Source organism: Macaca fascicularis, chromosome 15 (genome assembly GCF_037993035.2).
Source record: "Macaca fascicularis isolate 582-1 chromosome 15, T2T-MFA8v1.1".
NCBI classification, from domain to species: Eukaryota; Metazoa; Chordata; class Mammalia; order Primates; family Cercopithecidae; genus Macaca; species Macaca fascicularis.
In genome coordinates this window covers 66,870,059-66,896,631 of record NC_088389.1, presented here as the reverse complement: position 1 = coordinate 66,896,631, position 26,573 = coordinate 66,870,059, and the positions used below count along the sequence as shown (strand labels likewise).

At 37.0% G+C, this 26,573-nt stretch overlaps 1 long non-coding RNA gene across 1 annotated transcript in view; it reads left to right on the top strand.

The window, feature by feature from the left end:
- LOC102143967 (uncharacterized) overlaps positions 1–26,573 on the top strand; it is a 365,500-nt gene that overhangs the window by 306,882 nt on the left and 32,045 nt on the right. The window contains exon 5 of the long non-coding RNA XR_010581545.1: positions 8,632–8,757. This is a non-coding gene — a long non-coding RNA (uncharacterized lncRNA). The remainder of the gene's footprint in view (positions 1–8,631; positions 8,758–26,573) is intronic.

The following is a 26,573-nucleotide window of genomic DNA, read 5'->3' as shown; positions in this document are numbered from 1 at the left end:
AGACACTATTTAAGAATAAAGTTGTTACCTTTAAAAGTGATTAGCATTCTCTATGCTCACCTCCCTACTTTCACTTGATATGAATTTTTAATGTATTAAATTTGCATAATTCATAATTCTAGAGTTCTATATTTTCCTGACAGCGAACTAACTAAAAATTGTAAGGGAGACTAAAATTCTACTACATTTGAGTGTGTGTTGTCACATACACAAGATTTTCACATCATTGAAAAGTCATATGTTTTCCTAATTATATGTTTATAAGTTACAACATTTATGTGTTAATAAGTTGTAACATTTATGCATTAAAGATCACTTGGACTTCTTTTCATGGGAGTGCAGTAAGCACAGGAATGGATGGATGCTTTTCCACGAATGGGAACCTACAGGAGCATTTTTTTTCTCTATTCCTTGGCTGGAGGATAGATTGTTACCTGATTTCAAGATAAACTTGCAGTCCTGCTCAAAGAAAGTATCTTTTTCAAGGCTGTTTCTTATGCCATCACCACCTACCATGTGGAAGGAAGCTGGATGTTGCCAGCCTTGTGACTTTTGACAAAGTCTGTAGTTCAGTCACTTGAGACCACAGCTCCACAGGATATGATTCTTATTAGAGGAAAACCAGAAAATATGTTGAATTGGAGATACTGGGATCCACTTCTGTGTTATTTGCACACTGTAAGAGCCACAGAAAATGTTTTCTGTGAGATGATTTATAAAATATTAAATGGAAATATGATTAACTTACACACAGGGAAAGATGAGCTAATTAAGTCGGCAATGATAGAGCTTACGTTGTGATGATAGAATTAAAACAGCACTTCATCTGCAACTTTTCTAACTTATTATCTGGTGCTGTTTCTGCCAAAGATGCTTCTACAGATCTCTTTTATGCTGTGTCTCCTATCCTTTAAGATTTAATGCAAGTGCTGTCTCTCATTGCAGTAATCATGAGTCTTGTTTTTCTTCTTCAGACTAAGGCTGCCAAGTTTTTTATGGTGTCACTTGCATGTTGCTGGTGTAATGGGCCCTGTGTTCACATCTGATCTCTCCTTTGTTGGAGGGAACAAAGCTCTTTTCCCTTGGGTCGTTCTCATATGGAGGGACTTCTGTTAGCAGATTACTTTTAGAAGACTGTCTTAGATGATTGATGAGCTTGGGACAAAACCTCAGTGGACCAGACTAACTTTGGGAAGCACATGTTGTGGTCTGCTCTTTCAAGCCTTCTGTTTTGCAGAAACTGGTCATTTCATTCTTTAAGAGTTCCCTGTGTTCTTCTAGGTTGCCTGTGATTGGATAAACCTGATTTGGGGGTGCAACATTAAAAATGCCACTGTTGTCATGCAACTTAGTCACATTCTCCAAAAACCCTATTAGTAAGAAGTTGGCATTTTGATCTGATTCTTCCTATTCCTCAATCTCTAATTGAATGAAGAAAGAGCCTATTAGATATGGTCCTTCTAATGGTCTAATTCAACAACCATGAGAGATAAACAAAGAGTGGAACTTTGGCACTAAAAATAATACCTGGAAATTGAGGCACCTGCTGTGGCCCAAGAGAAGCGTATTTCTATACCTTTGGTTTTAGAAGCTTGTATTTTACCACATAACTTGGGCCAGGCATGGTGGCTTATGCTTGTAATCCTAGCACTGTGGGAGGCCAAGATGGGAGGGTCACTTGAAGTCAGGAGTTCGAGACCAGTCTGGCCAACATGGTGAAACCCTGTCTCTACAAAAAATACAAAAATTAGCCAGGCATAGTGGCGTGCACCTGTAATCCCAGCTACTTGGAAGGCTGACGCTCAAGAATTGCTTGTACCCAGGAGGCAGAGGTTGCAGTGAGCCAAGATAGCACCATTGCACTCCAGTCTGGGCAACAGAGCAAGAGTCTGACAAAAAAAGTTGATAAAAATAAATAATGATCTGTAGGCACCCGGCCATAGCAACATATCCAGAGATCTGCCATGCAAGCCTCAGACAGAAGCTGCTACAGGCTGACCTTGAACTCCACAAATCTGACTGGACCTCATGTTGAATGCAGTGCTGTGGTGGATGAACCAGTGCCAGTGGATGGGCAACGTTCTTTTATTTTACTGTTTCACAGGCAGATCTGTTGTGCAGCTGAGTTCTACAGAGCGTTAATGAGGTTCTAGATTTAATGTTAGTGCCATATCTAGGTAGACAGTTAGGGATTGATCCCTAATCCTGAATTCTATTTTTTAGTCAGTTATCAGAAGAAAAACATGAAGGAACTAACCTTAAATTCATAAAACTTTCTCATAGACCCAAGGGTCACCCTTACATTTGGTCAGAAGCTGCCTTTAATTTAAGATCCAGCTTAGGCTTCACCCAGAGAAGAGCTGTAGATTTTGTTAATTGTCAGATAAAAGACAGAGTATCCTTACTATAAAGAAAATATGTCAACTTATTTAGTCTTCCTATTATGATGAGAACAATTGAAGAATTAAAATCAAATAAAGAGCAACATACTGGTTAAGGAGAAGCAAGAGAGAGTCTTAAGAGGTTGCTTGCGATGTTAGCAAACAGACTAGACAGGGAAGATATCAGAACTTCAAGGTCAGAATAGATGAACATAAAATTTTAAAGAGCCATAATGTTCTTTTAAAAAGCGTAGAAGGCCGGGCGCGGTGGCTCAAGCCTGTAATCCCAGCACTTTGGGAGGCCGAGACGGGCGGATCACGAGGTCAGGAGATCGAGACCATCCTGGCTAACACGGTGAAACCCCGTCTCTACTAAAAAAATACAAAAAACTAGCCGGGCGAGGTGGCGGGCGCCTGTAGTCCCAGCTACTCGGGAGGCTGAGGCAGGAGAATGGCGCAAACCCGGGAGGCGGAGCTTGCAGTGAGCTGAGATCCGGCCACTGCACTCCAGCCTGGGCGACAGAGCGAGACTCCATCTCAAAAAAAAAAAAAATAAAAATAAAAATAAAAAAATAAAAAGCGTAGAAAAGGGGGATGTATTTTAGTTCAGTGGTTCTCAGACATTGGTGATGTTATAATTACTGGGAAACTACACCCCAGAACAAATACACCAGAATCTCTGGGAGTGGGATATGGCCTTAGTGTTTTTAAAGCTTCCCGGGTGGTGACAACATGCAGACATGTTTCAGAAGCAATGTTTAAGCAGAGGACTATTTAATTGTTTTAATTGCAACTATATCAGAACGAGTGCCTAGCACTGAACAAAATCCAGCAAGGAAGAAAGGAAAGATGTTGAAGAGCAGATTGGAATGACTCCTATAGAGGAGGACAGCATGCAAGAAATTACCAAGACACACTCCTTTAAAGCCACAGAAGAGGAATCCACATGATTTGCAGTGAAAAATAGTCAGAGTCTTCCTGAGTGAATTGTCATGAAAGATTATGATTAAAGGCAGAGTGACAGAATTGGGACCATGCCCAAAAAGTTCATGAAATTAGGATAATACTAAAGACAAAGCATATTAAATGGAAGCCATGAAGGACAATCATGGCCTCAAGTCCTGGGTTAGATGTTGGTCTGAGGGAGAGCACCACCTGGTGAGATTTCACAAACCAAAAAAAGTTGGCAAAAAATATGTTAGTGATAAAATTATTTTGGCAGACCCAAAACTCGTTGATTACCTATCTTTTACTTGGGAGACCAGGCATGATAGAATCTAGAAGATGATGTTAGAAAACTCTCTCTTAATAACACATTCTTCCATGGAAAGAGAAGGAATGTGCCTAGTTGGTAAAACTAGAATAATCATCTGGATATACATAGCTTCCTGGGAATTGACTCCTCTTGGGAAATGACTCTTCAGGAAGCATAGTCTGACGTCTGCTTTTCTACATATGTGGCAAGCAGGGGAGGTTATGACTTGGAGGTTACATGTATCTAACCTTGAGTGCATTATTAGAAATTCTGTTGTTGCCTCATATCTAAGCTGTATTTGTCAACATCTCTATCGTACCAAAGCTGATATTTTGATCTTACCTTGCTGTTAACTTTGTCTTTCCCAATTGGTTAAGAACTTGGTTAAGGAAAAGATTTGTTTTCCTCAAATAAAAGATCAAAAGTATTGATCTCCTGAAATCTTCAGTGTTCTCTAAACTTTGCCAGATTGCAATTTCCTGAATGGTAGAAACCCTCACCCTTGTATTGACAACAGTGCCTAGTACGTATAGTGCTTCCGTAATTATCTGTGAAATGAAGACTAATGTTGGTCTTTCCCTACCTTTTCACCCTGACTTAAGGATGAGAGTCTTTGTGCATTAGTAGTTGACTCTCACTTGTCCTACCTCTGACTAAGGGTGGAGCATTCTGAGGAAAGCAAGAAGGAGCTCTGCATTCCCCCCTCTAGCTGGAACCTGTTTCTCCTTAAGATCCAGCAGCATTTGGTGGCAGCTTATGTGCAGGAGGTATCGTGTCTCCTGAAATGTCAAGGTCAGATGAGTTCAGAGAAAGAAGCATGAAGCAGCTATTAGGCCTTGGAGCTGGACCTGACTTCCAGCCCAGTTCACCAGCAATGAGAGGGACAGAATGTGTGGTAAAAATTCTAGCTAAATATAAAATGTTTACATCCAACATACATCTTCTGGACAATTTCTCCTCAGTCAGATAGTAAATTTAATATATTTGATATCCCAAGATGAGACATCCTTCCACATCCCCTCCTTAGAACTGGTTTCTATTAATGTCTTAGCATTTTTATATCCAAACTGCAGTTCCTCCACCCACCATTCACATTGACATATGCAAAGTTAAGGCCATAGGTCCTCTTTCTGGGATTTCAATGACTTAAAGTTTTTGCAGCAAAGATACGGGGATTATAGCAGGGAATGAAGAAAGCATGGATAGTATCTCAGGACCTTCCTTAACCTCATTTTTAAAAGGATAAGTGTTGTAAGAGAAGCATAAGAAAGAAGGAGATTTTATACGTATATTTCTTGAAATCCAATGAGTAATTAAATTCTGCCTGTTCAAGATAGCCGTGTAAATCATTTTTCCAAGCATTGGACAAGAACATTAAAGGACCTTCAGTATTAAAGCGAGCCACGTCTGGCTCCCCTAAGCCTAAGTTCAGAGAAGGGGCTGTTCTTTATCATTTTACTCTGCTTAGAATACCTGCACTATACAACAGCCATTCCTGAATGAAATGGAAACATTATCCCAAGGACATATGCTCAGATTTTCTTTTTGTTCTGTATACTCTTTTATTGCTCATTCTAAACCCCAAGCACTTTTCCTTCTTTTGCATGCACTGAATCAACGTGTATTTCAAAAGATGATAAAAAAAAAAAAAAACACCTAATTCTGCTTCTCATATATGCAAATAGAGTTGACTGTGGCTTTTTCGAATTCCGCTTTAGCTCATGTTTCAGTCACTGAAGTTGTCACTCTGCTTTAGGCTGGGCTCAGCGTCATTGGCCTAGAACTGCCAATTCCTTTAGTATTCAACACACAAATTACTTCCATTTAATGACAAGTTTTATTCCTGAATTTTAATGAGGCCTATTCTAACTTTTAATTGCTTTGAAAAATGAGATTTTTTGAAGGAATCTACACATATTTAGCACAATCATAAATATTTTAAAAAGAAACATCTCATGCTGGAGAACCATGAAAGACTCATCAATGAAAATAAATAGGAAAGAGCAGTTGCAGGATTAAATTTGCATTATCTCACATCAGACTGGAGCAATTAATATGTTAAACCCTAGTTGACATCAAAGGCAAAGGATGTGTTAAACTTGTCTCTTAAATTATTAATTGACTTAAATGATTTAATTACAAATTCTCTATTTTCTCTTACTATGGAAACATACTTCCTGTGTGTCACACTATCCTTTTGTCACTGAATTTTGAAGTTTTTCCCCCATTGATATGGAATAATGATAAATCCTTCAAATAGATTCATTCCATTCTTGTCAGAATCCATAAAGTTCTATGCAGTTGATCTGGTTTTCACCAGTTATCATATACCACCTTGAACCATAAAACAAGAAATCGAGTGAAAGCAACTTCTTTACTATGAGAACCAAAAAAGTTACTTCAAATGAGTACTCTGCCTCTGATATGTTACCATTTCTCTTTTTATTTCACTTGTACATCTGTTTACGTTGAAAAAGGTTTCTAAATAAGTCTAACAAAAGTAGGGGATAGTGGTGATAGGACAAGTACAGACAGAGAAAGATTACATTCAAAGGATAATCTCTTCTTCCCATATCTTTAGGTTGCATTGATTAACTTGGGGAATTTTTATTTCTGTATATGGCCACCACACTCTACTTCAAAGAATGTTGCTCTCATTGAAAAGACAATCACTTCCATACTGAAGGAAGCAAAGAGAATATTAGATTTGGTAAGCCCCATGTTCAGCTGAAATTTGTTCAGTTTTTCATCTCTTATTTTTCTCCCTATTTTTAATTGTGAAAAAATTTAAACATATCAAAAAGTACAGAAAGTACCATAACAAACCTATACCTGTATTCTAGGAGTAAAAACACTGTATTGTTTTTGCTTTTGTTTTTTAAAATAAATAAATAAAACATTGCAGATGCAGTTAGAGTCCCTACTGAAAATAGGCCAAGTTTGATTTTTCTTCATTCTCTTTCCAAAAGCAACTGTTAACTCGATGTTTGAAAGTATTCTTTTACTCCATGATTTTATGTTTTAACTACTTATTATATATCCATGGGCTTGCTGCATTATATTATGGGTTTATCAAAATAACATGAATGGTATCAGGCAATATGCATCATATTACAACTTGCTTTCATTCTTAACATGGTGCTTTTGAAATCTATCTATATTTGCTACATAGTAGTCGTAATCATTTTTAACTGCTCAACAGTATTCTGTTGTTTAAATACACAACGTGTCCTGTTACCCAAATGATGGTAATCGAAATTGTTTTCAATTATTTAATTGTGACTATATTAGGACTTATTTTAGACTCCTCCCCACATTATTCTTACTAGTAGCGTCTATATTTTAGTTCCATCTTGCTTTTAAACTCTCAAATGTATTATTGTTGTTGTTGTTACTTTTAAATTTAAAGTCATGTTCATTTATTTCTTTATTTCTACACCTTCTGCTTGGTTTTTTTTTTTTTTTTTTTTTTTGAGACAGAGTCTTGTGCTGTCGCCCAGGCTGGAGTGCAGTGGTATGATCTTGGCTCACTGCAACCTCTGCCTCCTGGGTTCAAGTGATTCTCCTGCCTCAGCCTCCCGAGTAGCTGGGATTACAGGCGCCCACCACCACAGCTGGCTAATTTTTGTATTTTTAGTAGAGACAGGGTTTCACCATATTGACCAGGCTGGTCTCAAACACCTGACCTCATGATCTGCCTGCCTCTGCCTCCCAAAGTGCTGGGATTACAGGCGTGAGCCACCACACCCGGCCTCTGCTTGGTTCTTTTCATGTAAACTTTCCCTTTTTGTTTAATGTCCTGTTCAAACCTTACAGTTTCTATTCTTTTTCATGTCATTATTCTTTAAACATACTTTTGTTAAAGCCTTTTACAGATTGCTCATTGTTGGAAATTCCTAGGCTGTTTAAACATCCACTTGTTAACTCTATGGACTTTCTCAGGGTGACTTGTTTCCTCAAGAAACTGATACTTTTTGACAAAGAGGTCTTCTTTAGTGGGAAATTTTTCTCCCCCATGGGAGACACTCTTTGAAGCAGTTCAATATTTACCTTTCCTAAGTCTTCAGCATTCTTCCACAGTCCCACCATTCATCAGGGTTTAGTCTGAGCTTGTTGCTGTGGCTTGAGTTCCTCTCAGTGTCTGGAAACAGGATTTCTCTTTCTTCCCTGTGAGGTTGACTTTACATTAATGTTTCCTGTTGTGTATTTCATCCAGCATTTCTGACTTTGGAAGAATAGTGCAGGTGTCTCCTCACTTTTACTTACTAGTGAGTACTCCCAAGTCTTTCCTCAGAGCCCTCAGAGCCCTGCAACCAAAACTTGTGCCCACAGAACATTCCTGATATGGTTTGGCTCTATATCCCCACCCAAATCTCATCTTGAATTGTAATCTCCACATGTCAAGGGGGACGCGGTGGGAGGCGATTAGATTATGGGGGTAGTTTCCCCCATGCTGTTCTCAAGACAGTGAGTGAGTTCTCACGAGATCTGATGGTTTAAAATGTGGAACTTACCCTTCACTCACGCTCTCACCCTCTCTCCTGCTGCCGTGTAAGACATGCCTTGCTTCCCCTTCACCCTCTGCCGCAATTATAAGTTTCCTGAGGCTTCCTCAGCCATGCAGAACTGTGAAACAATTAAACTTTTTTAGTTTATAAATTACCCAGTCTCAGGTAGGATCTTTACAGCAGAGTGAAAACGAACTAATACAATTGCTTGATTATAGAATAAAAGAGACTTTATGTTGTATCAAATGCAATTTGTAGTACTTAATCTCTGAATATCATTTTCCTTTAGGCAATTTGTCTTCTGAAATCTAAAATTCTTTTCCATATTTCATTCCTATAAGACATACTGAGAGGTAAAACTAAAACTTCTGGAAAATGTGTATGATTTTATTCATAAATTTAACATACATGAATATTTTATTTGAAAGCAATGGTAGAAGTATTAATTTCTAGTCTTATTTCAACTGTATATTTTGTTTTGTTATAGAGTTGAAGTGAAACATGGGACAGAGAGGAGAGTATCCTTGATACTTTCTACCTGAGAGTCATAAGGGATAGATATATACTCCAGAATAGGAGCATGAGAGGAAAAAGCAAAACCTTACTATCCAAGGTAGGTATTATTTCTTGATAACTCCCTTAAAATCAAGGGAAAGGAAAAATATACTCTATGTTTGTGGTTTGTTCCCTAAGCTTAAATAACACGCAAAAATTATTTCACTACATTTTAAGAATTGGTAATATTAGCTATTTGCCAGTATTTACTTGATATTCCAAAAGCTCCGGATTAGAAAAGTTAAATCTATTTTAAATTAAAATAACCTATAACTTTTCGGGATAAATTGCCATCTATTTTACCTTTTTTTTTTTTTTTTTGAAACTGCAGAAGGATTACAATCTTTGGATCCTCCTAGAAAAATTAACAACATATAATTAAAAAACAACACTCATCTAAAGATACTAACGTGTGTTAAAGCCCTCTCATTTGACAGACAATTTTACACAATTTCACACACTGCTATTTAATTCTATTTGATTTTTTGCTCAGTCCACTAAGGTAATAGTACCATTGCTGTTGTACGTATAAGGACACTGAAGCTCAGGAGAATAAGGCAATTTTTACAAGGTGATAACTAAGGTAATAGTACCATTGCTGTTGTACGTATAAGGACACTGAAGCTCAGGAGAATAAGGCAATTTTTACAAGGTGATAACTAATAGATGATAGAGGATGTGTCTACCCAACTCCAAAGAGTCTATATGATCAAGATGTTGTTCTCACTAACTATGGGTCAGATTCTCTTTTTTACTTTGAAATAATTTCAGATTATAAGATCATTATTAATTACATTAAGAGCATAAGAAAATGCAAAGCTAGTACAGAGAGACACTTTACCCAGTTTCCCCCAAAGATTGTATCTTCCATCAATATAGAACAGTAATATTGGCATGGTATAATGTGTATGTGTATTTCTATGCCACGTTATCATGTATAGATTCCTGTAGCAATTCTCTGTGTCCACACCCAAATCTCACGTTGAATTGTAATCTCCAATGTTGGGGAAGGGACCTGGTGAAGGTGATTAGATCACTGGGGCAGATTTCCCCCTTGCTGTTCTCATGACGGTGAGTTATCATTAGATCTGGTTGTTTGAAAGTGTGTAGCACTTCCGCCTTCGCTCTCTCTCCCCTCTCTGCCGTGTGAAAAAGGTGCTTGCTTCTCCTTCAATCTTCCACCATGATTATAAGTTTCCTGAGGCCTACCAGTCATGCTTCCTGTACAGCCTGTGGAACTGTGAGTCAATTAAACCTCTTTTCTTCATAAATTACCCAGTCTCAGGTATTTATTTGTAGCAATGTGAGAATGGACTAATACAGATTGTTTAGTAGTTTACTGTTGAGTTTGAAAGTTCTTTACATATTTAGATATGAGAACTCAGAAATGTGGCTAGTAAATGTTTTTCCCAATCTGTAGCTTGGCTTTTAATCCCCTTCCCAAAGTTCTTCACATAGAAGAACTTTGCGTGAAGTTTAACATTTTAACTTTTAATTTTTATAAGGTACTATATATTGATCTCTTATTTTATGAATCTTGATTTTGTAGACCAGGATGTTACCTTATCTGGTAGGAAGAATACGAAGAAGTCTGTCTACTCCATCCTGTTCAGAATCAGAAGTACTCATCAAATTTGTTTTTTAAACTAGAATTTGCGTTATGCTTACTTGCAAATTTTAAAACAAACAAACAAATTTTAAAACACCCTGTGGGAGTGTGGTTTGCAACTTTTTACTTCATTTTATATTTTCAGAATAAGACTTGAACATTATTTTAGGAGTAAAATAGTCCTAAAGTCTTATAGAAAAAAATAAACCAGAGCTTTCTCTTTCCTACATTCTTCTTCCACAAGTCTTGCCTCTCAGAAATAGCAATTAACCCTTTAGCTGTTTCACTATTTATTGGCTTTGATATTTGTAAATAATGTTCTCATTGATACTTCCTAGCTTATTAATTTTAGACATTTAATTTAATTCTTATTATGGATGATTATTTGGCTTTCACAATAACTCCCACTTTGATCCAACCATCATTTCATAATAATTGTATAATTTTGGTTAAATCAATGCTCAGTGTTTACATTATTATAACTTTGTGACTGTTGTTCACTGTTGTGCCAATTAATATTCTCTAATTATGTTTTCTTTCCCGTACATTTGACTTTACCTGCAATCAATAACTTTTTATTTTTTTTTACTCATATGCTTGTTACTTATAGTCTCTCAAGCCTGTTTAATACATGGCCATAACCACTGAATAACCATTTGCATCTTATTCTGGTGGCCTCTCTCCTACGGCACTCCTTCCTACTAGTCCAATAGGGAGCATTTTGTTTCTTAGTCCTGCTTAACAGCTGTCATACAAGAACTTTGGTTTTCTCCTCTTCTGTCTTGGAACCCAATTTTCTAGAGCCAATATTTTCACTTACCTTGTCATTTTCTTTCTTCCTAGTTTTTGTAGGCACACATAAGCAGTGGCTTGCTGAAGCAAAGTGCATAGGACATACATTTTTGAGATGTTCTCTCTCTTAAAATATTTGTATTCCTTCCTCATGCTTGATTAATAGCTTATCAGGTTAGAAAATTTATTTCAGTTAAAATTTGGAAAGTATTCTTTACTGTCATCCAGCTTCTTTACATTGCTGATGAAAGGATCAGCATCTTTCCAATTACTCCGTATTATGAGCATGTACTCTTTATGTCTTGACACTTGCAGACAGTTTCTTTTAATTCCTTGTATTCTGAAATGTTTGAAGGTAGCAGACATTGATTCATGAATTGTCTCTATAACATAGAAGTGCAAGGTGAAGCACCCAGTGATGATATAGAAGCTGCAGCAAGTTATTCAGAAGATCCCATTAAGATTATTGACGAAAGTGGATCTTGTCTCTGTCTTCTCCTTCACTCCCCGTTCTTTCATTCTACCCTAATTTCACAAGGTCTCCAAATTCCCATTGTGACTTTCACCCCATCATTGGCCTTACCCCTAAAACCCTACAACCAGAGGCACCTCTGCCTTGGCACCCACATTTTCACTCCTACTTTTCCTGCTCATGATAATAAAGGGGATCTCATGAAGATGAAGAGTAGATTTGTGGTTACCAGAGGCTGGGAAGGGGAGCGAGGTGGGGGATGAAGAGAATGTGATTAATGGTACAAATATGTAAAGTTTGATAGAAAAAAATAAGACCTATGTTTGATAGATCAGCAGGGTGACTACAGTTTAAAATAATCTATTATATATTTCAAAATAGCTAGAAGAGAATTATTCACATGCTTTTAGCATAAAGATAAATATTTAAGATAATGAATATCCAAATTGCATTGACTTGATCTTTACAAATTATGTGAATGCATTAAATTATTACATGTATCAAAAAAATAGGTACATGATCATTTATCAATAATAAATATGTTTTAAAATCCAATGTACATAGAAAAAATAGGTACATCAAGAAGTTAATAGAATTTATTTCTGAGAATTTATTTCTGACAAAAATAATAATATTAAGAACTTATTTCTGAGACTATTTGGACATACAGAAATGATAGAAATTCATGAACACCTTCTTCTTCCAACTGTCACAAGTGCCTGATTCTTGGCAATTATAGCTTTAACTCCATTTTGTTTCTTCTGCCTCCTGTACAAAAACTATTGATCCTCAGGCATAGAATTACTTACATTTCTTGACAGTAAGCAATTCATGGCAAACGCCTGCCTCCTTAAATCTTCCCTCAAATCATCTAATATGAAGCCAAATTATATAACAAGTCCTTCCACCACACTCTCATTGAGACATGCCACATGTGCTGATGGGTTCAGTCTTCCTTCTTACATCAAGTAACCCAAATTCTTGTGACTGCAAGTCTCTCTGGTAGTCTTTGAACAGTGAGCATTACCAGCAATAAGGCACACCGTCCTCTGAAACTTTACAGTTTACTCATCTACAAAAAGAGGAAATCAAACTGATAGCATTGGCCTGATTGTCTCCAAGGGACTTTCCAGTTCTGTCATGCCATAGCCATAAGAGTTTGCTATTTTTCTCCCTTCCATCTGATTTTATGTATTTACCAAATCTCTGAGAAACTACAATAATGATTGTTTCTACTTTTTATAAGAGAAGATTTACAATAATTAGGACAAATGCTATTCTAAAGGACAGTTCTCTAGTGGTCTCAGAGAGAATGATTAACAGCAGTGTTCCTATGTAATCTATGCAAAGCTTTGAAGTCAGAAGTACCAGAAACCAAGATTTATGCTATAAATAATCGTATAATCCTGTATGTAGGCTTTATAGTCTTCGTCTTCCTCTGGGGTTTTAACAATTTTACAGAAATTGAAACATAGAAGTAAATTTTTTGGCATGGTAGTTTATAAACCAAATGTGGTTAAAAGCAACTGAGTAATCTTCACTTATGCAGATACAATGATGAAGTCAGTAAATAGCATGCAATTTAATTATATTTCTGATGCATATGACACATCAGTTATACATCATAATATTTATTTAGTTTAGAAGCTTCTTTCTATCTTTTGTTGAAATTTGGCTGAATGGAAATTTGGCTGAATGGATCATTTTGATTTAATAAGTTTTTATTAGAGAATAAAGATCTCTCTCCCTATAGTTCAGAGAAATTTATTTAAATTTCGATGAAGAAAGATGTGAGAGGAAATGTTGCTAGTGAAGGGAAGAGGTTCATATAGAATAATCAAAGACAACTGACTGCCAAAGAAAAGAAGAGTATGAACAAGAAGAGCAGCAACACTGTCAAAAGAAAGCCTCTGCAGAGAAAACAGTTTGTAGAGGAGCAGCTCTCACTAATGTTAAAAGGGCTATGCACTAAGATAACCTTTTGGATTGTAGAAGCAGACATTTCTTGGAAAACTGCAAAAAAAAAAAAAAAAAAAAAAAGAAAAAATCCAGGAAAAAATCTTCATAAAACAGCAGTGGTGGAAGAATTAAAGTGTTTCTAGAAAGTATGTATTTTCTCATATCAGGTAATGTTTTAAATAAAAAGTTTAATCATTCTGCCAAATGTACTTACTACTGACGGTTTCTATGGTAGTGTCTTATTTTATTAAACTGATGCATTGTGTGGGCAGCTGAGGGGTACTATATTCAGATCTGGTAATAATTCTAGCTCTGCCCACTCCTATATAAGTCGCTTCCCTTTCCCCTTCCTCAGTAAAACAAGGATCGAGACAAAGTGATCAGTAATATTTCTCCCTAGTCTAAAATCATAGTATTCAGAGTTCAAGAAAGAATCATGCTGAATAGCAGAATCTTGTCTATAAAATACCAATGGCAATAGCATTTGTTATGATAATTATTTTTGCCTTGGGTCTTCCAAAAAAGAAGCCACATCAGTGTTTGCACTTCTGGTAATAACAAAGTAGATAACTGGAACTAATATTCCTACATAGAGAAAGTAAAAAATCTCGAGAAATTTTTTTTTTTTTTTTTTTTTTTTTTTTTGAGATGGAGTCTTGCTCTGTTGCCCAGGCTGGAGTGCAGTGGCCGGATCTCAGCTCACTGCAAGCTCCGCCTCCCGGGTTCAGGCCATTCTCCTGCCTCAGCCTCCCGAGTAGCTGGGACTACAGGCGCCCGCCGCCTCACCCGGCTAGTTTTTTGTATTTTTTAGTAGAGACAGGGTTTCACCGTAGCCAGGATGGTCTCGATCTCCTGACCTCGTGATCCGCCCGTCTCGGCCTCCCAAAGTGCTGGGATTACAGGCTTGAGCCACCGCGCCCGGCCTTGAGAAATTTTTAAATCTACTTTAAGACATCACAAATACAATGTATTGGAGAATCATCAGGCCAAGGTCCAGAAGATGGAAATCCTGGGATATGAGTGTGATTTTCATGTTGCTTATTCTTAGGCACATTTGTTGACTCGGGAGAGGCTGTTGAAAAGAGGAGTGGCTGGGCAGTTCTTCTCAACATACTGTAAGTGTAAGGGGCTAAGAGTTGGAGTTTGGAACCCTCTGCGAAGGTGGGGAGCACAGGAGCATTCACACATTGGGCTGGAGCCGCTCTATCCCAGGGTAATGGTGAAACAAAGGTAGACTGGCCCTTGCAATACAGATGCTCAGCCTCAAACTCTCGCAATCCCTAAAACCAAATTAACATCATTCCAAATAGATATTCCTCCAGTCCTTAGCCGAGTTAAGTTAAAAAAAAAAAAAGAAAAATGCTCTCTAGAAAAACATATCATCATCCTAGGCTTTAAACTTTGTCTTCAAATAGTTCTTCAAATATAAATTATGCAATATAAATTTTTTTTTAAAAGCCACCCAAGGAGATGAGATCCCTTATTTAATACCTCTATTTCTCCATGTAGTATTCTACATTAACAAACTATGAACTTGTTTTGCCTTCCTGGTTGAACTGTGAGCCCTTTTGTGGCTCTCCAGTATATAACAATGTCAAAAAATATAGGTAAACTATAGAAAATGCCATAAGGAAAGTACAGACAACGCTGTTGGTGGAAATGCAAATTAGTTCAGCTCCTGTGGAAAGAAGTTTAAGGATTTCTCAAAGAACTGAAAATATAACTACCATTAGACCCCACAATCCCATGACTGGGTATATACCCAAAGGAAAATAAATTATTCTACCAAAAAGACACCTGCACTCGTGCTTATCACAGCACTACTCACAATAACAAAGACATGGAAACAACGTAGGTGCCCATCAGCAGTGGACTGGATTTTAAAAAGTGGTACATATATACCATGTAATACTACACAGCATAAAAAAGAGTAAAATCATGTCCTTTGTAGCAACATGGTTGCAGCTGGAGGCCATTATCCTAAGCAAATTAACATAGAAACAGAAAACCAATTATCACATATTCTCACTTATAAATGGAAGCTAAGCCCTGTATAGAAATGGATATAAAGATGGGAACAATAGACACCAGGACTCTAAAAGGAGAGCAAGAGGGAGGGGGCCAAGGGCTGAAAAATTCCTGTCAGGTGCTATGTTCACTCTCTGGGTGATGGGATCAATAGAAGCACAAACTTCAGCATCATGCAATATACCCTTGTAGTAAACCTGCAAGTGTGCCCCCTGAATCTAAAACTTAATTTTAAATTTAAAAAAAGGAAAAGAAAAAGAGAAAAGTATAGATAAAAATATACAGGGTCCCTTGGGAGAAGAATAATCCTGCAGAGGGGGGGATTCATTTATTCACTCATTCATTCATACACCCACCATTGCATAAACACAGGCCCTGTATACCTAACCATCTTTTAGATTAAAATATGAATACCATTCCTCAGAGGGCCTGTATTAGTCAGAGCTCCCTAGAGGGACAGAACTAATAGGAAAGATACACTATATATAAAGGGGAGCTTATTAAGTATTAACTTACATGATCACAAGATCCCACAATAGGCTGTCTGCAAGCTTGAGACACAAGGAAAGCCAGTCCGAGTCTCAAAACTGAAGAATTTGAAATCTGATGTTTGAGGGCAGGAAGTACCCAGCATGGAAGAAAGATGTGGGCTGGGAGGTTAGGCTAGTCTTCCTTTTCACCTTTTTCTGCCTGCTTTATATTAGCCGGCCACTGATTAGATTGTGTCCACCAGATTAAGGGTGGATCTGCCTTTCCCAGCTCACTGATTCAAATGTTAATCTCCTTTGACAACACCGTCATAGACACACCCAGGATCAATACTTTGTATCCTTCAATCCAATCGAGTTGATGCTCAGTATTAACCATCACAGGGCCCATAACAGGGGACATCATGCAGAAACTGTCCTCTATAAATCCTACCTAAAGTATAGCTGTTCTTGTGTGTTCTCTCAGCAGATTAGGCTTGTGGGGAAACTTTCTGATTTTGGACACCTTCTAGTTTTTTCTAGTCAGTGGTGTGCTCAAGCCAGTAAAACCACAACCACCTTGGCCTTAAGATGGTTTGGTTTTAAAGAAAAGTGTTACCTGTCTCCAACTGACAGATTTCAGGTTAATAGACCTAAATGTGGGGCTCTTCCCTGTCCTGAGGGCAGAAAAGCTGAAAGTCAGCTTAAGTTTGAGAAAACCTGAGTCTAGCTCTCTTACTGTCTGCTACTGCCAGGCCAATGGGTCCATGAGGAATTTTGCAGCAATGCTCACCCTCCCCGGGGTCTCTACAACATAGCCCACAGTGCATTGTGTTTTACTTATCAGAGCATAGACTCTAACGCATCAGGTTGTGGCAAAAGAGGCTGTACAATTTTTTTTTTTTTTTTTTTGAGACAGAGTCTCACTGTGTTGCCCAGACTGGAGTGCAATGGTGCAATCTCAGCTCACTGCAACCTCTGCCGCCTGGGTTCAAGTGATTCTCCCACTTCAGCCTCCCAAGTAGCTATAGGCATGTGCCACCATGCCTGGCTAATTTTCGTATTTTTTTTATTAGAGACAGAGTTTTGCCATGTTGGCTAGGCTGGCCTTGAACTCCTGAACTCAAGTGATCCACCCACCTCAGCCTCCCAAAGTACTGGTATTACAGGTCTGAGCCACCACGCTCAGCCCTGTACAAATTTTTGTTTCACATTAATTTCTGTTTCTCAGCATTATCACAAGGTGATTTCAGATACTTGAGTTCCAGACATTACTACCCACAATAGTTATGGGTGAAAGATTCAATCCAGAATTGGGACACACACAAGTGCAAATTGTTTGAAAAGCCAAAAGTAGCCTCTCAAGTTTCACAGGCAGTTTGCTCAAGGCATTAGCAACTGAGACACATGTGGGAAGCAGAACAGGACAGATAAGGGCACATATGCTTCTGAGTCAGGTGACCTGTGCTCACATCTTGGCCCTGCCATTTGCTCTCTGTGTGATACTGAGGGAATTACTAACCTCTTGGTCCCCAGTTTGCTCATCTATAAAATGAGGTATTGTTGGGTTTTCTATAGGAAACCTGTTTGTTGTAAAGATTAAATGACATCATTCATGTGAAGTGTCTTTGAGCACATTGCCTGGCATATGACAAGTGCCCAATAAATTACTTGTAAGTTGTTACTGTGTGTTGTTGTTGTTGTTACATGCAAATTATACACAGAACACTATTCATAAAATTGTCATGTCATTTCCTCCTAGAGGCAGATACATTGCACTTACAGTGTGTAAAAAGAGTGCCTGGGATGGAAGTCACTGCCTATCATATAGTTAGTGGTCAAAAAATGGCAGTTCAATTATTGATCCATTCTCTCCTTCCTGTGCAATCAGTTCTTGATTTTCCATTGTGACAAAGAGGGAAAGAGATGTTGACAATCAAAAATGTTTTGTATTCCAAAAATTATGTATACTTAGCTTATAGAAGAGTGTTTTATACAACTTTTATAGAAGAATATGTTTAATGTTCATACAACTCAAGTCAAAGTAACTCATTCACCCTTTCCTTCAGTCAACAAATGCTAACTGAGACTAAGTCACATACCAGGCACTGTGTTGAATGTCCAGGATACAGGCAGGAACAAGACTGCTGGCCTCTGTTATCAGGCAGCTTAAATTCTAATGGTGGCAACCAAGGTTATTACTGCTTTCATGAGCCATAGGCATTTTCATGTGCTTCTTTCTCCATAATAATATATTTAAAATTATATTTCATGACTGTGTTGGTATCAAGACTATTAATATTATATATTAAAACATTTATTTAACCTAGACATTTATTTTTGTCTTCTGATTTTAAAAGAAATTAAAACAATTCATGGATCTCTAAGAGTATTATGGGTCCTATGCACTATGACTTCTGTGCCTGACGAAAAAGGTGACAGCAAAGCAAAGTGAACATGGAAACAAAAGATTCCAACTGACTTCTTTTGGTGACCATTTGAAGGTACATTTCATATATCATGCATTTCAGCTTAAGGGCATTCTCTTATGTACCCACAATACTATGATAATGCCTCAAAAATTAAGGTTAATTTGTGAAACTACAGTATTTTTAGCCTAAATTATAGTACTTAGTCCCACATCATATAATTTTTGTATTTTATATCGATACTTCAATTTTTTTTTTTTTTTTTTTTTGAGATGGAGTCCCACTCTTATTTCCCAGGCTGGAGTGCAATGGTGCGACCTCGGCTTACAGCAGCCTCCACCTCCTGGGTTCAAGCAATTCTCCTGCCTCAGCCTCCCAAGTAGCTGGGATTACAGGTGCCCCGCCACCAGGCCTGGCTAATTTTTTTGTATTTTTTAGTAGAGATGGGGTTTCACCACATTGGCTAGGCTGGTCTCGAACTCCTCAATAGATCCACCCACCTCAGCCTCCCAAAGTGCTGGGATTACAAGCATGAGCCATCGCACCCAGCCGATACTTCAATTTTAAGCCAAAGTTATATTACCTGACCTAACCATTCACATTATTTGCTAGATTTATCTTTGGATAACATTTGACTGTCAAAATAATGACTGATTTTTAATGCTTAAAATGTTTCTTGTGCTAAACTTGTATTGATGCTTTATTGAGACACAAATTTCTCTATCCTGTTTTTTTTTTTGTATTCTTTAATTTTTCTCCTTTGACATTTTTTTCTTTGTCCACAAAATTCTTAGTACATACCCCTCTTCAGAAGTTTTGTCATGAATCAAGTTGCCTAAGCTGAAATAGGAGAGAGAATTGTCTTATTTCATTTGCCAGATGTTACTTTATAAAGTGCATATGAAAGTTACTGAAGTTAACTAGCAGATATATTATAGATCTTATCTATACTATAGTGTCGTATCTATAGTGTATCTTCCAGAATAAACTGTATCTAACTTACAACAAAACTTTCATATAAATGATCTTATGACCTGAAGAAGGTCATTTGGGAGGATGGCAAAAGTAATTGTTATCAGTAAACAGATATAGGCTTAACTATCAACCTTGACATCTTAAATAATTCTAACCCCTGTAAGCCATGGTCACAGCTGAAAAATTGGGATGATAACACTAACTTATGAACTTAACACAAGGTCAATCTCCTGCTTCCCTATCTCTTCCTTGGTATTTCCCAAAGAAACCATCCCCAATGATAGCTCCAACAAAGAGGGCTATGCCTCCCATAAAATATTCATATCTTGCACACATGATGTTCAATTCGTGGTCTCATTTACAAGTAACAAAATAAGAGGAGATAATCAAAGCAACAGACATTTATTTTATTTAAAATATATGAAACAAACTACCTGACATTTTCAGTAACAAAAAAATTTTAATCAGGATTTTGAGATTGCCAGAGAAATCAGGCAAGGAAAATAAATAAAAGACATCCAAATTTGAAATGAAGAATTCAAGCTGTTCCTCTTTGCTGATGGTATGATCTTATATCTAGAAAAACCTAAAGACCCCACAAAAAATCTCTCAGATTTGTTTAAATGAATTCAGTAGAGTTGCAGTTTATAAAATCAGTGTGCAAAAATTAGTAGCATTTCTGTACACCAATCATGAACTAGTTGAGAAATAAATTAAGAAGGCAGTCCCATTTATAATGGCTATAAAAATAAAATAAAATACCTGGGATAAATTTAACCAAGGAAGTGAAAGATCTCTACAAGAAAAACTCCAAAATGTTATTGAAAGAAATTGAAGATGACACAAACAAATGAAAAAAAAAAACCCATGTTAATAGATTGAAAGAATCAATATCATTAAAGTAAGCATAATGCCAAAAACAATCTACAGATTCAATACAGTCCCTATCAAAATATTTTTATTCTTCACAGAATTAGAAAAAAACAAAATTTATATTGAATCAAAAAGAGTCTAAACAATCAAAATAATTCCGAGCAAAAAGGATAAAGTTAGAGGCATCATACGACCTGACTTAAAAATATATCACAAGGCTGTAGTAACCAAAACAGCATGATGTTGGCATAAAAATGGGCAAACGGATGGAATAGGATACAGAACCTAGAAATAAAGCCATATATTTATAGCCAATTGATCTTCAACAAAGCCAACAAGAATGTACATTGGAGAATGGATGCCCTCTTTAATATATGGTGCTGAGAAAATTGTATAGCCCTATACAGAAGAATTAAACTGGACCCCTGTCTCTCACCATGTACAAAAGTCAATTCAAAATGGATTAAGTATTTAAATGTAAGACCCAAAACTATAAAAATAGTCAAAGAAAACCTAGGAAAAACTCACCAGGACTTTGGTCTAAGCAAAGAATTTATGACTAAAAAACAAAAAGCCTCGAAAGCACAGGCAGCAAAAGCAGAATATAGACAAATGGGACTTAATTAAACTAAAAAGCTTCAGAATAGCAAAAAAAAAAAAAAAAAAATTCAATACAGTAAAGATACAACCTGTTGAATGGATAAAAATATTTGCAAACTATTCTGACAGGTGACTAATATCCAGAAATACAAGGAACTCAAGCAACTCAACAGAAAAAGTAATAATAATAATAATAATTCCATTAAAAAGTGGGCAAAGGACATGAATAGACATTTCTCAAAAGAAGACATACAAAGGCTAACAGGTATACGAAAAAAATCTCAACATCACTAATCATCAGAAAAATGCAAATCAAAACCACAGTAAGGCTGGGCACACGTGGCTCACGCCTGTAATCCCAGCACTTTGGGAGGCCAAGGCAGGCAGATAACTTGAGCTTAGGAGTTCGAGACCAGCCTGGGCACCATGGTGAGACACAGTCTCTACGAAAACTACAAAAGATTAGCCAGGTGTGGTGGCACATGCCTGTGGTTCCAGATACTGAGGGGGCTGAGGCAGGAAGATGGCTTGAGCTCAGGAGGCAGAAGTTGTGGTGAGCTGAGATCATGCCACTCCACTCCAGCCTGGACAAAAGAGGTACTGTATCAAAGGAAAACACACGCACACACACACACACACACACAGAAAGTGAGATTTCATCTCACACAAGTCAGAATAGCTATTGTTAAAAAGTCAAAAAACAGACATTGGTGAGAATGCACAGAAAAGGAAGTTCTTATACACTTTCGATGGGAACGTAAACTAGTACAACCACTATGGAAAGCACTATGGAGATTTGTCAAAAACTAAAAATAGAATCACCGTTCAATCTAGCAATCCTATTACTGGGTATCTACCCAAAGAAAAAGAAATCAATATATCAAAAAGACATCTGCACTTGCATGTTTGCGGCAGCACTACTTACAATATCTAAGAGACGGAATCATTAAGTGTCCATCAGCAAATGAATGGATAAATAAAATGTGCCATATCTGCACAATGGAATAATATTCAGCCATTAAAAAGAGTAAAATGACATCATTTGCAGCAACATGGATGGAATTGAAGGTCATTATCGTAAGTTAAATAAGCCAGGCACAAAAAGACAAGAATCACATGTTCTCACTTATATATGGGACCTAAAAATTTTCAACACATGGAGGTAGAGAGTAGAAAAATAGATAACAGAGACTGGAAAAGAAATGTGGTGGTGCATTTCCTGGATGTTCTTTTTGCCTCACATATTCCAGATTTGAAGCTGAAAAAGCTGGCAACCTGGAAACAGATAAAGTGACACAAAACAGCTCCAAAATAAGACTGGACTCAAAATCAGCTAAAGGACCAGGTCAAAAGCAGCCTAGAATGATTTTTAGATAATAACCAGTGCATTGCAGCCAAACACCAGAGAAAGAAATGGTGGTTTAACCCCACTCTCATCACCAAAGACTAAGTGAAGAGCCTATACTTCCACCCTTGGGAGGCTGCAAGAAGGGACCCCAGCAACCACCAAGGTTATGTCAGAGAAGGCCAACTAGGGAGCTGAGACTTTCATTCCCACTGGCCAGTAATGAGGTGATCACCTCTATTTCCACTTCCATATACGGTGTCAAAGAAGACCATATGGGCATCCTGGCCTTCAACCTTCACCGGGAAGTAGCAAATAAACCCCAAGCAAACATAAAAAGGAAATAATGAAGATAAAAGCAAAAAGTAATTAAACTGAAACAGAAGAATAGTACAGAAAAAGCAATAAAACAAAAAGCTAGCACTTTGAAAATGTCAATACAATTAGCAAACCTATAGCAAGACTGACAGAGAGAAAGAGAGAGAAGACACAAATTATTAATATCAGGTATCCAAAGGATACTTGAAGACATCAAAAGGAATACTACTAACAACTCCACATACACAAATTTGAAAACTTAGACAAAATTGACAAATTTTTTTGAAAAACACAAACCACCTGACAAAGATTCTTTACTTGGCCAAGCTTTAGTAAGGCTTCTAAACCTTCTGCTAGGCCCATCTGTGTACTTCCTTGTAAAGTGCAATTTTAGCAAAGAACACTGCTAAGTCATTTTGAGAAGAATCCTCCATGTTCCATATGCAATCAGGCTCCTCACCCTCTACCATCCTCCAAGTGATGTCTGACTACCCTGGCTTGCCTTCAGCAAGAATACTGTTAGGTTGGTTTAGCCAGAATCCCCTCGACTCCTGATGTTTCCTCCAAGTAATTTTCCATCCACTGACCCCCACAATGCTCCTTGACTATAATTTCTCCTTGCTTATGCTGTATGCAGAGTTGAGCCAATGTCTCTCCCCTACTGCAAGACCTCATTGCAATGGTCCCTATACCCATCACAGTGGTCCTGAATAAAGTTTTCCTTACTATGCTTTACAAGTATCATTGAATAATTTCTCTTTAACACATTACAATTCATCCAATATGAAATTGAAATTTTGAATAGCCTTATAACTGTTTAAAAAATTGAATTTGTAATTTTAAAAACTCCTCAAGACGAAATCTTTAGGACCAGATGTTTTCACCAGAGAATTCTACCAAATGTTTAGAGAATAATTAACATTGATTCTACACAATAATTCTAGAAAATAAAAGAGAAGGGAACACATTTTATAACGTTCTGTAAAAGAGAAAGGAACACTTCCCAATTTATTTAATTAAGCTGGCATTACTCTGATACCAAAGCCAGACAAAGACACTACAAAAAAGTAAAATACCAATACTTCTCATTAATACAGATGCAAAAATTTTCAAAATAATATTCTGTTTTGGGGTTTTCTCTTTAAAGATGGGGTCTCACTATGTTGCCCAGGCTGAATTCAAACTTCTAGAGTCAAGTGATGCTCCCACTTCAGTCCCCGGAGTAGCTGGCACTACAGGTGCGCACCATACCTAGCCCAAAATAATATTAGCACATAGAATTCATCAATATATAAACAGATTATATATCATTGCCAAGTGGGAGGCTTCAATATTTAAAGTGCAATCAGTGTAACCCATTATATTATCAGATAAGAAGAACCAAAAAAAAATCACAAAAATCAATGCAGAAAAAGCAGTGACATAATTCAACACCTACTCATGACTTTAATTTTTTTTCAGAAAATTTAGAGGGGAGACCAGGTGTGATGGCTTACACCTGTAATCCCAGCACTTTGGGAGGCCAAGATAAATGGATCACTTGAGGTCAGGAGTTCGGGACCAGCCTGGCCAATAGGTCAAAACCCCATCTCTACTAAAAATACAAAAATTAACTAGGCATGGTGGTGCACACCTGTAATCCCAGCTGTTTGGGAGGGTGAGACACGAGAATTGGTTGCAGAGGCTGCAGTAAACCAAGATCACACCACTGCACTCCAGCCTGGGTGACAGAGTGAGACTTGGTCTTGAAAAAAAAGGAACAGAAGGAAATGTCTTCAACTTGATGAACAGTATCTACAACACAATCTGCAGTTAACATTATAATATTGAATACTTTCCCTACAAGACTGGAACAATGCAAGGATGTCTTATTCAGCATAGTACTGGAAGTTCTAGCCAGAGCAACAGGCGAGAAAAAGAAATAAAAGACATATATATCACAAAGGAATAAATAAAAGTGTTTGAAGGTTACATGATTGTCAACTTGGAAAATGTCAAGGAATCTATCAAAAAAAACCTCATAAAATAAATGACTTCAGCAAGGTCACAGAATGCAAGAAAACATACAAAATAAGTTATGTTTCTACATACTAGCAATGAACATGTGAACAACAAAATTAATAATTCAATACCATTTATAATTGCTCAAAAGATAAATATTTAGGTGCAAATCTAGCAAAACATGTACAGGACGTGTGTCCTAAAAGCTGCAAAACTAATAAAAAGAAAAGAAAAAGGAGAGAAGAGGAAGCAGGAGAGAGTGAAAGAAAAGATAGGAAAAAAGAAGGAAAGGAAAGAAGAGAAGGAGAGAGGGAGGGAAGGAAGGCCAGAGAGGAAAGGAGAGAGAGAGATCTAAATAAGTGGAGAGATGTACTGTACTCATAGATCAAAAGACTAAATCTATAAGGAAACCAATTCTCCTCAAACTGATGTACAGGTTTAACATAATTTATATCAAAATCCCAGCAATATCCTTTTATATATAGACAAGATTATTCTAAAATTTATATGAAAAGTAAAAGGAACTAGAATAGTAAAACAACTTTGAAAGAGAAAAATAAAGTGTAAAAAATCATCTACCAAACTTCAAGATTTATCATATAGCTACAGTAATCAGGAGTGTGATATTGCCAGAGTGATAAGCATAATCGAACAGAACAGAGAACCCAGAAATAAACAATATGCTCAACTGGTTTTTGACAGAAGTACAAAGCAATTCAGTGACTTGCTCAATAAATGGTGCTCAGAAACTAGACATCCTTAAGCAAAACAAAGAAAGAAACATAAACAAAAATTAATCCAAATGGGTTATAGAATTAGATGTAAATTATAAAACATAAAATTTTAAGAAAAATATAGGAAAAAAATCTTCAGAATGTAGGCCTAGGCAAGGGTTCTTATACTTGACACTAAAAACATGATCTATTTTTTTAAAAACTTGATGAATTAGACTCCATCAACACTAAAAACTTTTGCTCTGCAAAAGACTCCATTAAAAGAATAAAAAGAAAAGTTATAACCTTGGAGAAAATATTTGCAAACCACATTACTGAAAAAGGACAAGTATGTAATGAACTCTCAAATCTCAACAGAAAAAAAAACAGACATTTCATCAAAGAAGATGGAAACCAACATATGAAATATGTTTCACATCATTAGCTATTAAGGAAATAAAATTAGGAATGTGATGAGTACTGTATGCCTATCAGAATAGCTAAAATGAAACTAATGACAATATCAAATGCTGGTGAGAATGTGAAGAAACTGTGTATTAGTTCATTTTCAAGCTGCTGATAAAGAAATACCCAAGACTGGCAATTTACAAAAGAAAGAGGTTTAATGGACTCAGTTCCATGTGACAGGGAGGCCTCACAATCATGGTGGAAGGTGAAAGGCACGTCTCACATGGCAGCAGACAAGAGAAGAGAACTTGTTCAGGGAAACTCCCCTTTATAAAACCATCAGATCTCATGAGACTTATTCAGTATCATGAGAATAGCACAGAAAAGACCCGCCCCCATGATTCAGTTACCTCCCACTGGGTCCCTCTTACAACATGTGAAAATTGTGGGAGTTACAATTCAAGGTGAGATTTGGGTGGGGACACAGCTAAACCATATCAAACAGGATCACATGTACATTGCTAGCGTGAATATAAAATGGTACAGCCTCTCTGGAAAACAGTTTGGCAGTTTCTTAAAAAAACTGCACATGCAGTGTTCATATGACCCAGGAACTGCACTGCTATCCCAGAGAAATGAAGACATACGCTCATACAAAAAGAAATCTACATGGATTTTTATTGCAGCTTTATTTGTAATTGCAAAAAACTGGAAACAACCCAGATGTCCTTCAATGGGTAAATGGTTAAAAAAAAAACTGGGGTATATCCATATCGTGTAATACTACACAGAAATAAAAAGGAACAAACTACCAATGCATACAATTTGAGTGAATCTCCAGAGAATTTTGCTAAGTGAGAAAACAAATCCAAAAAGTTATGTACT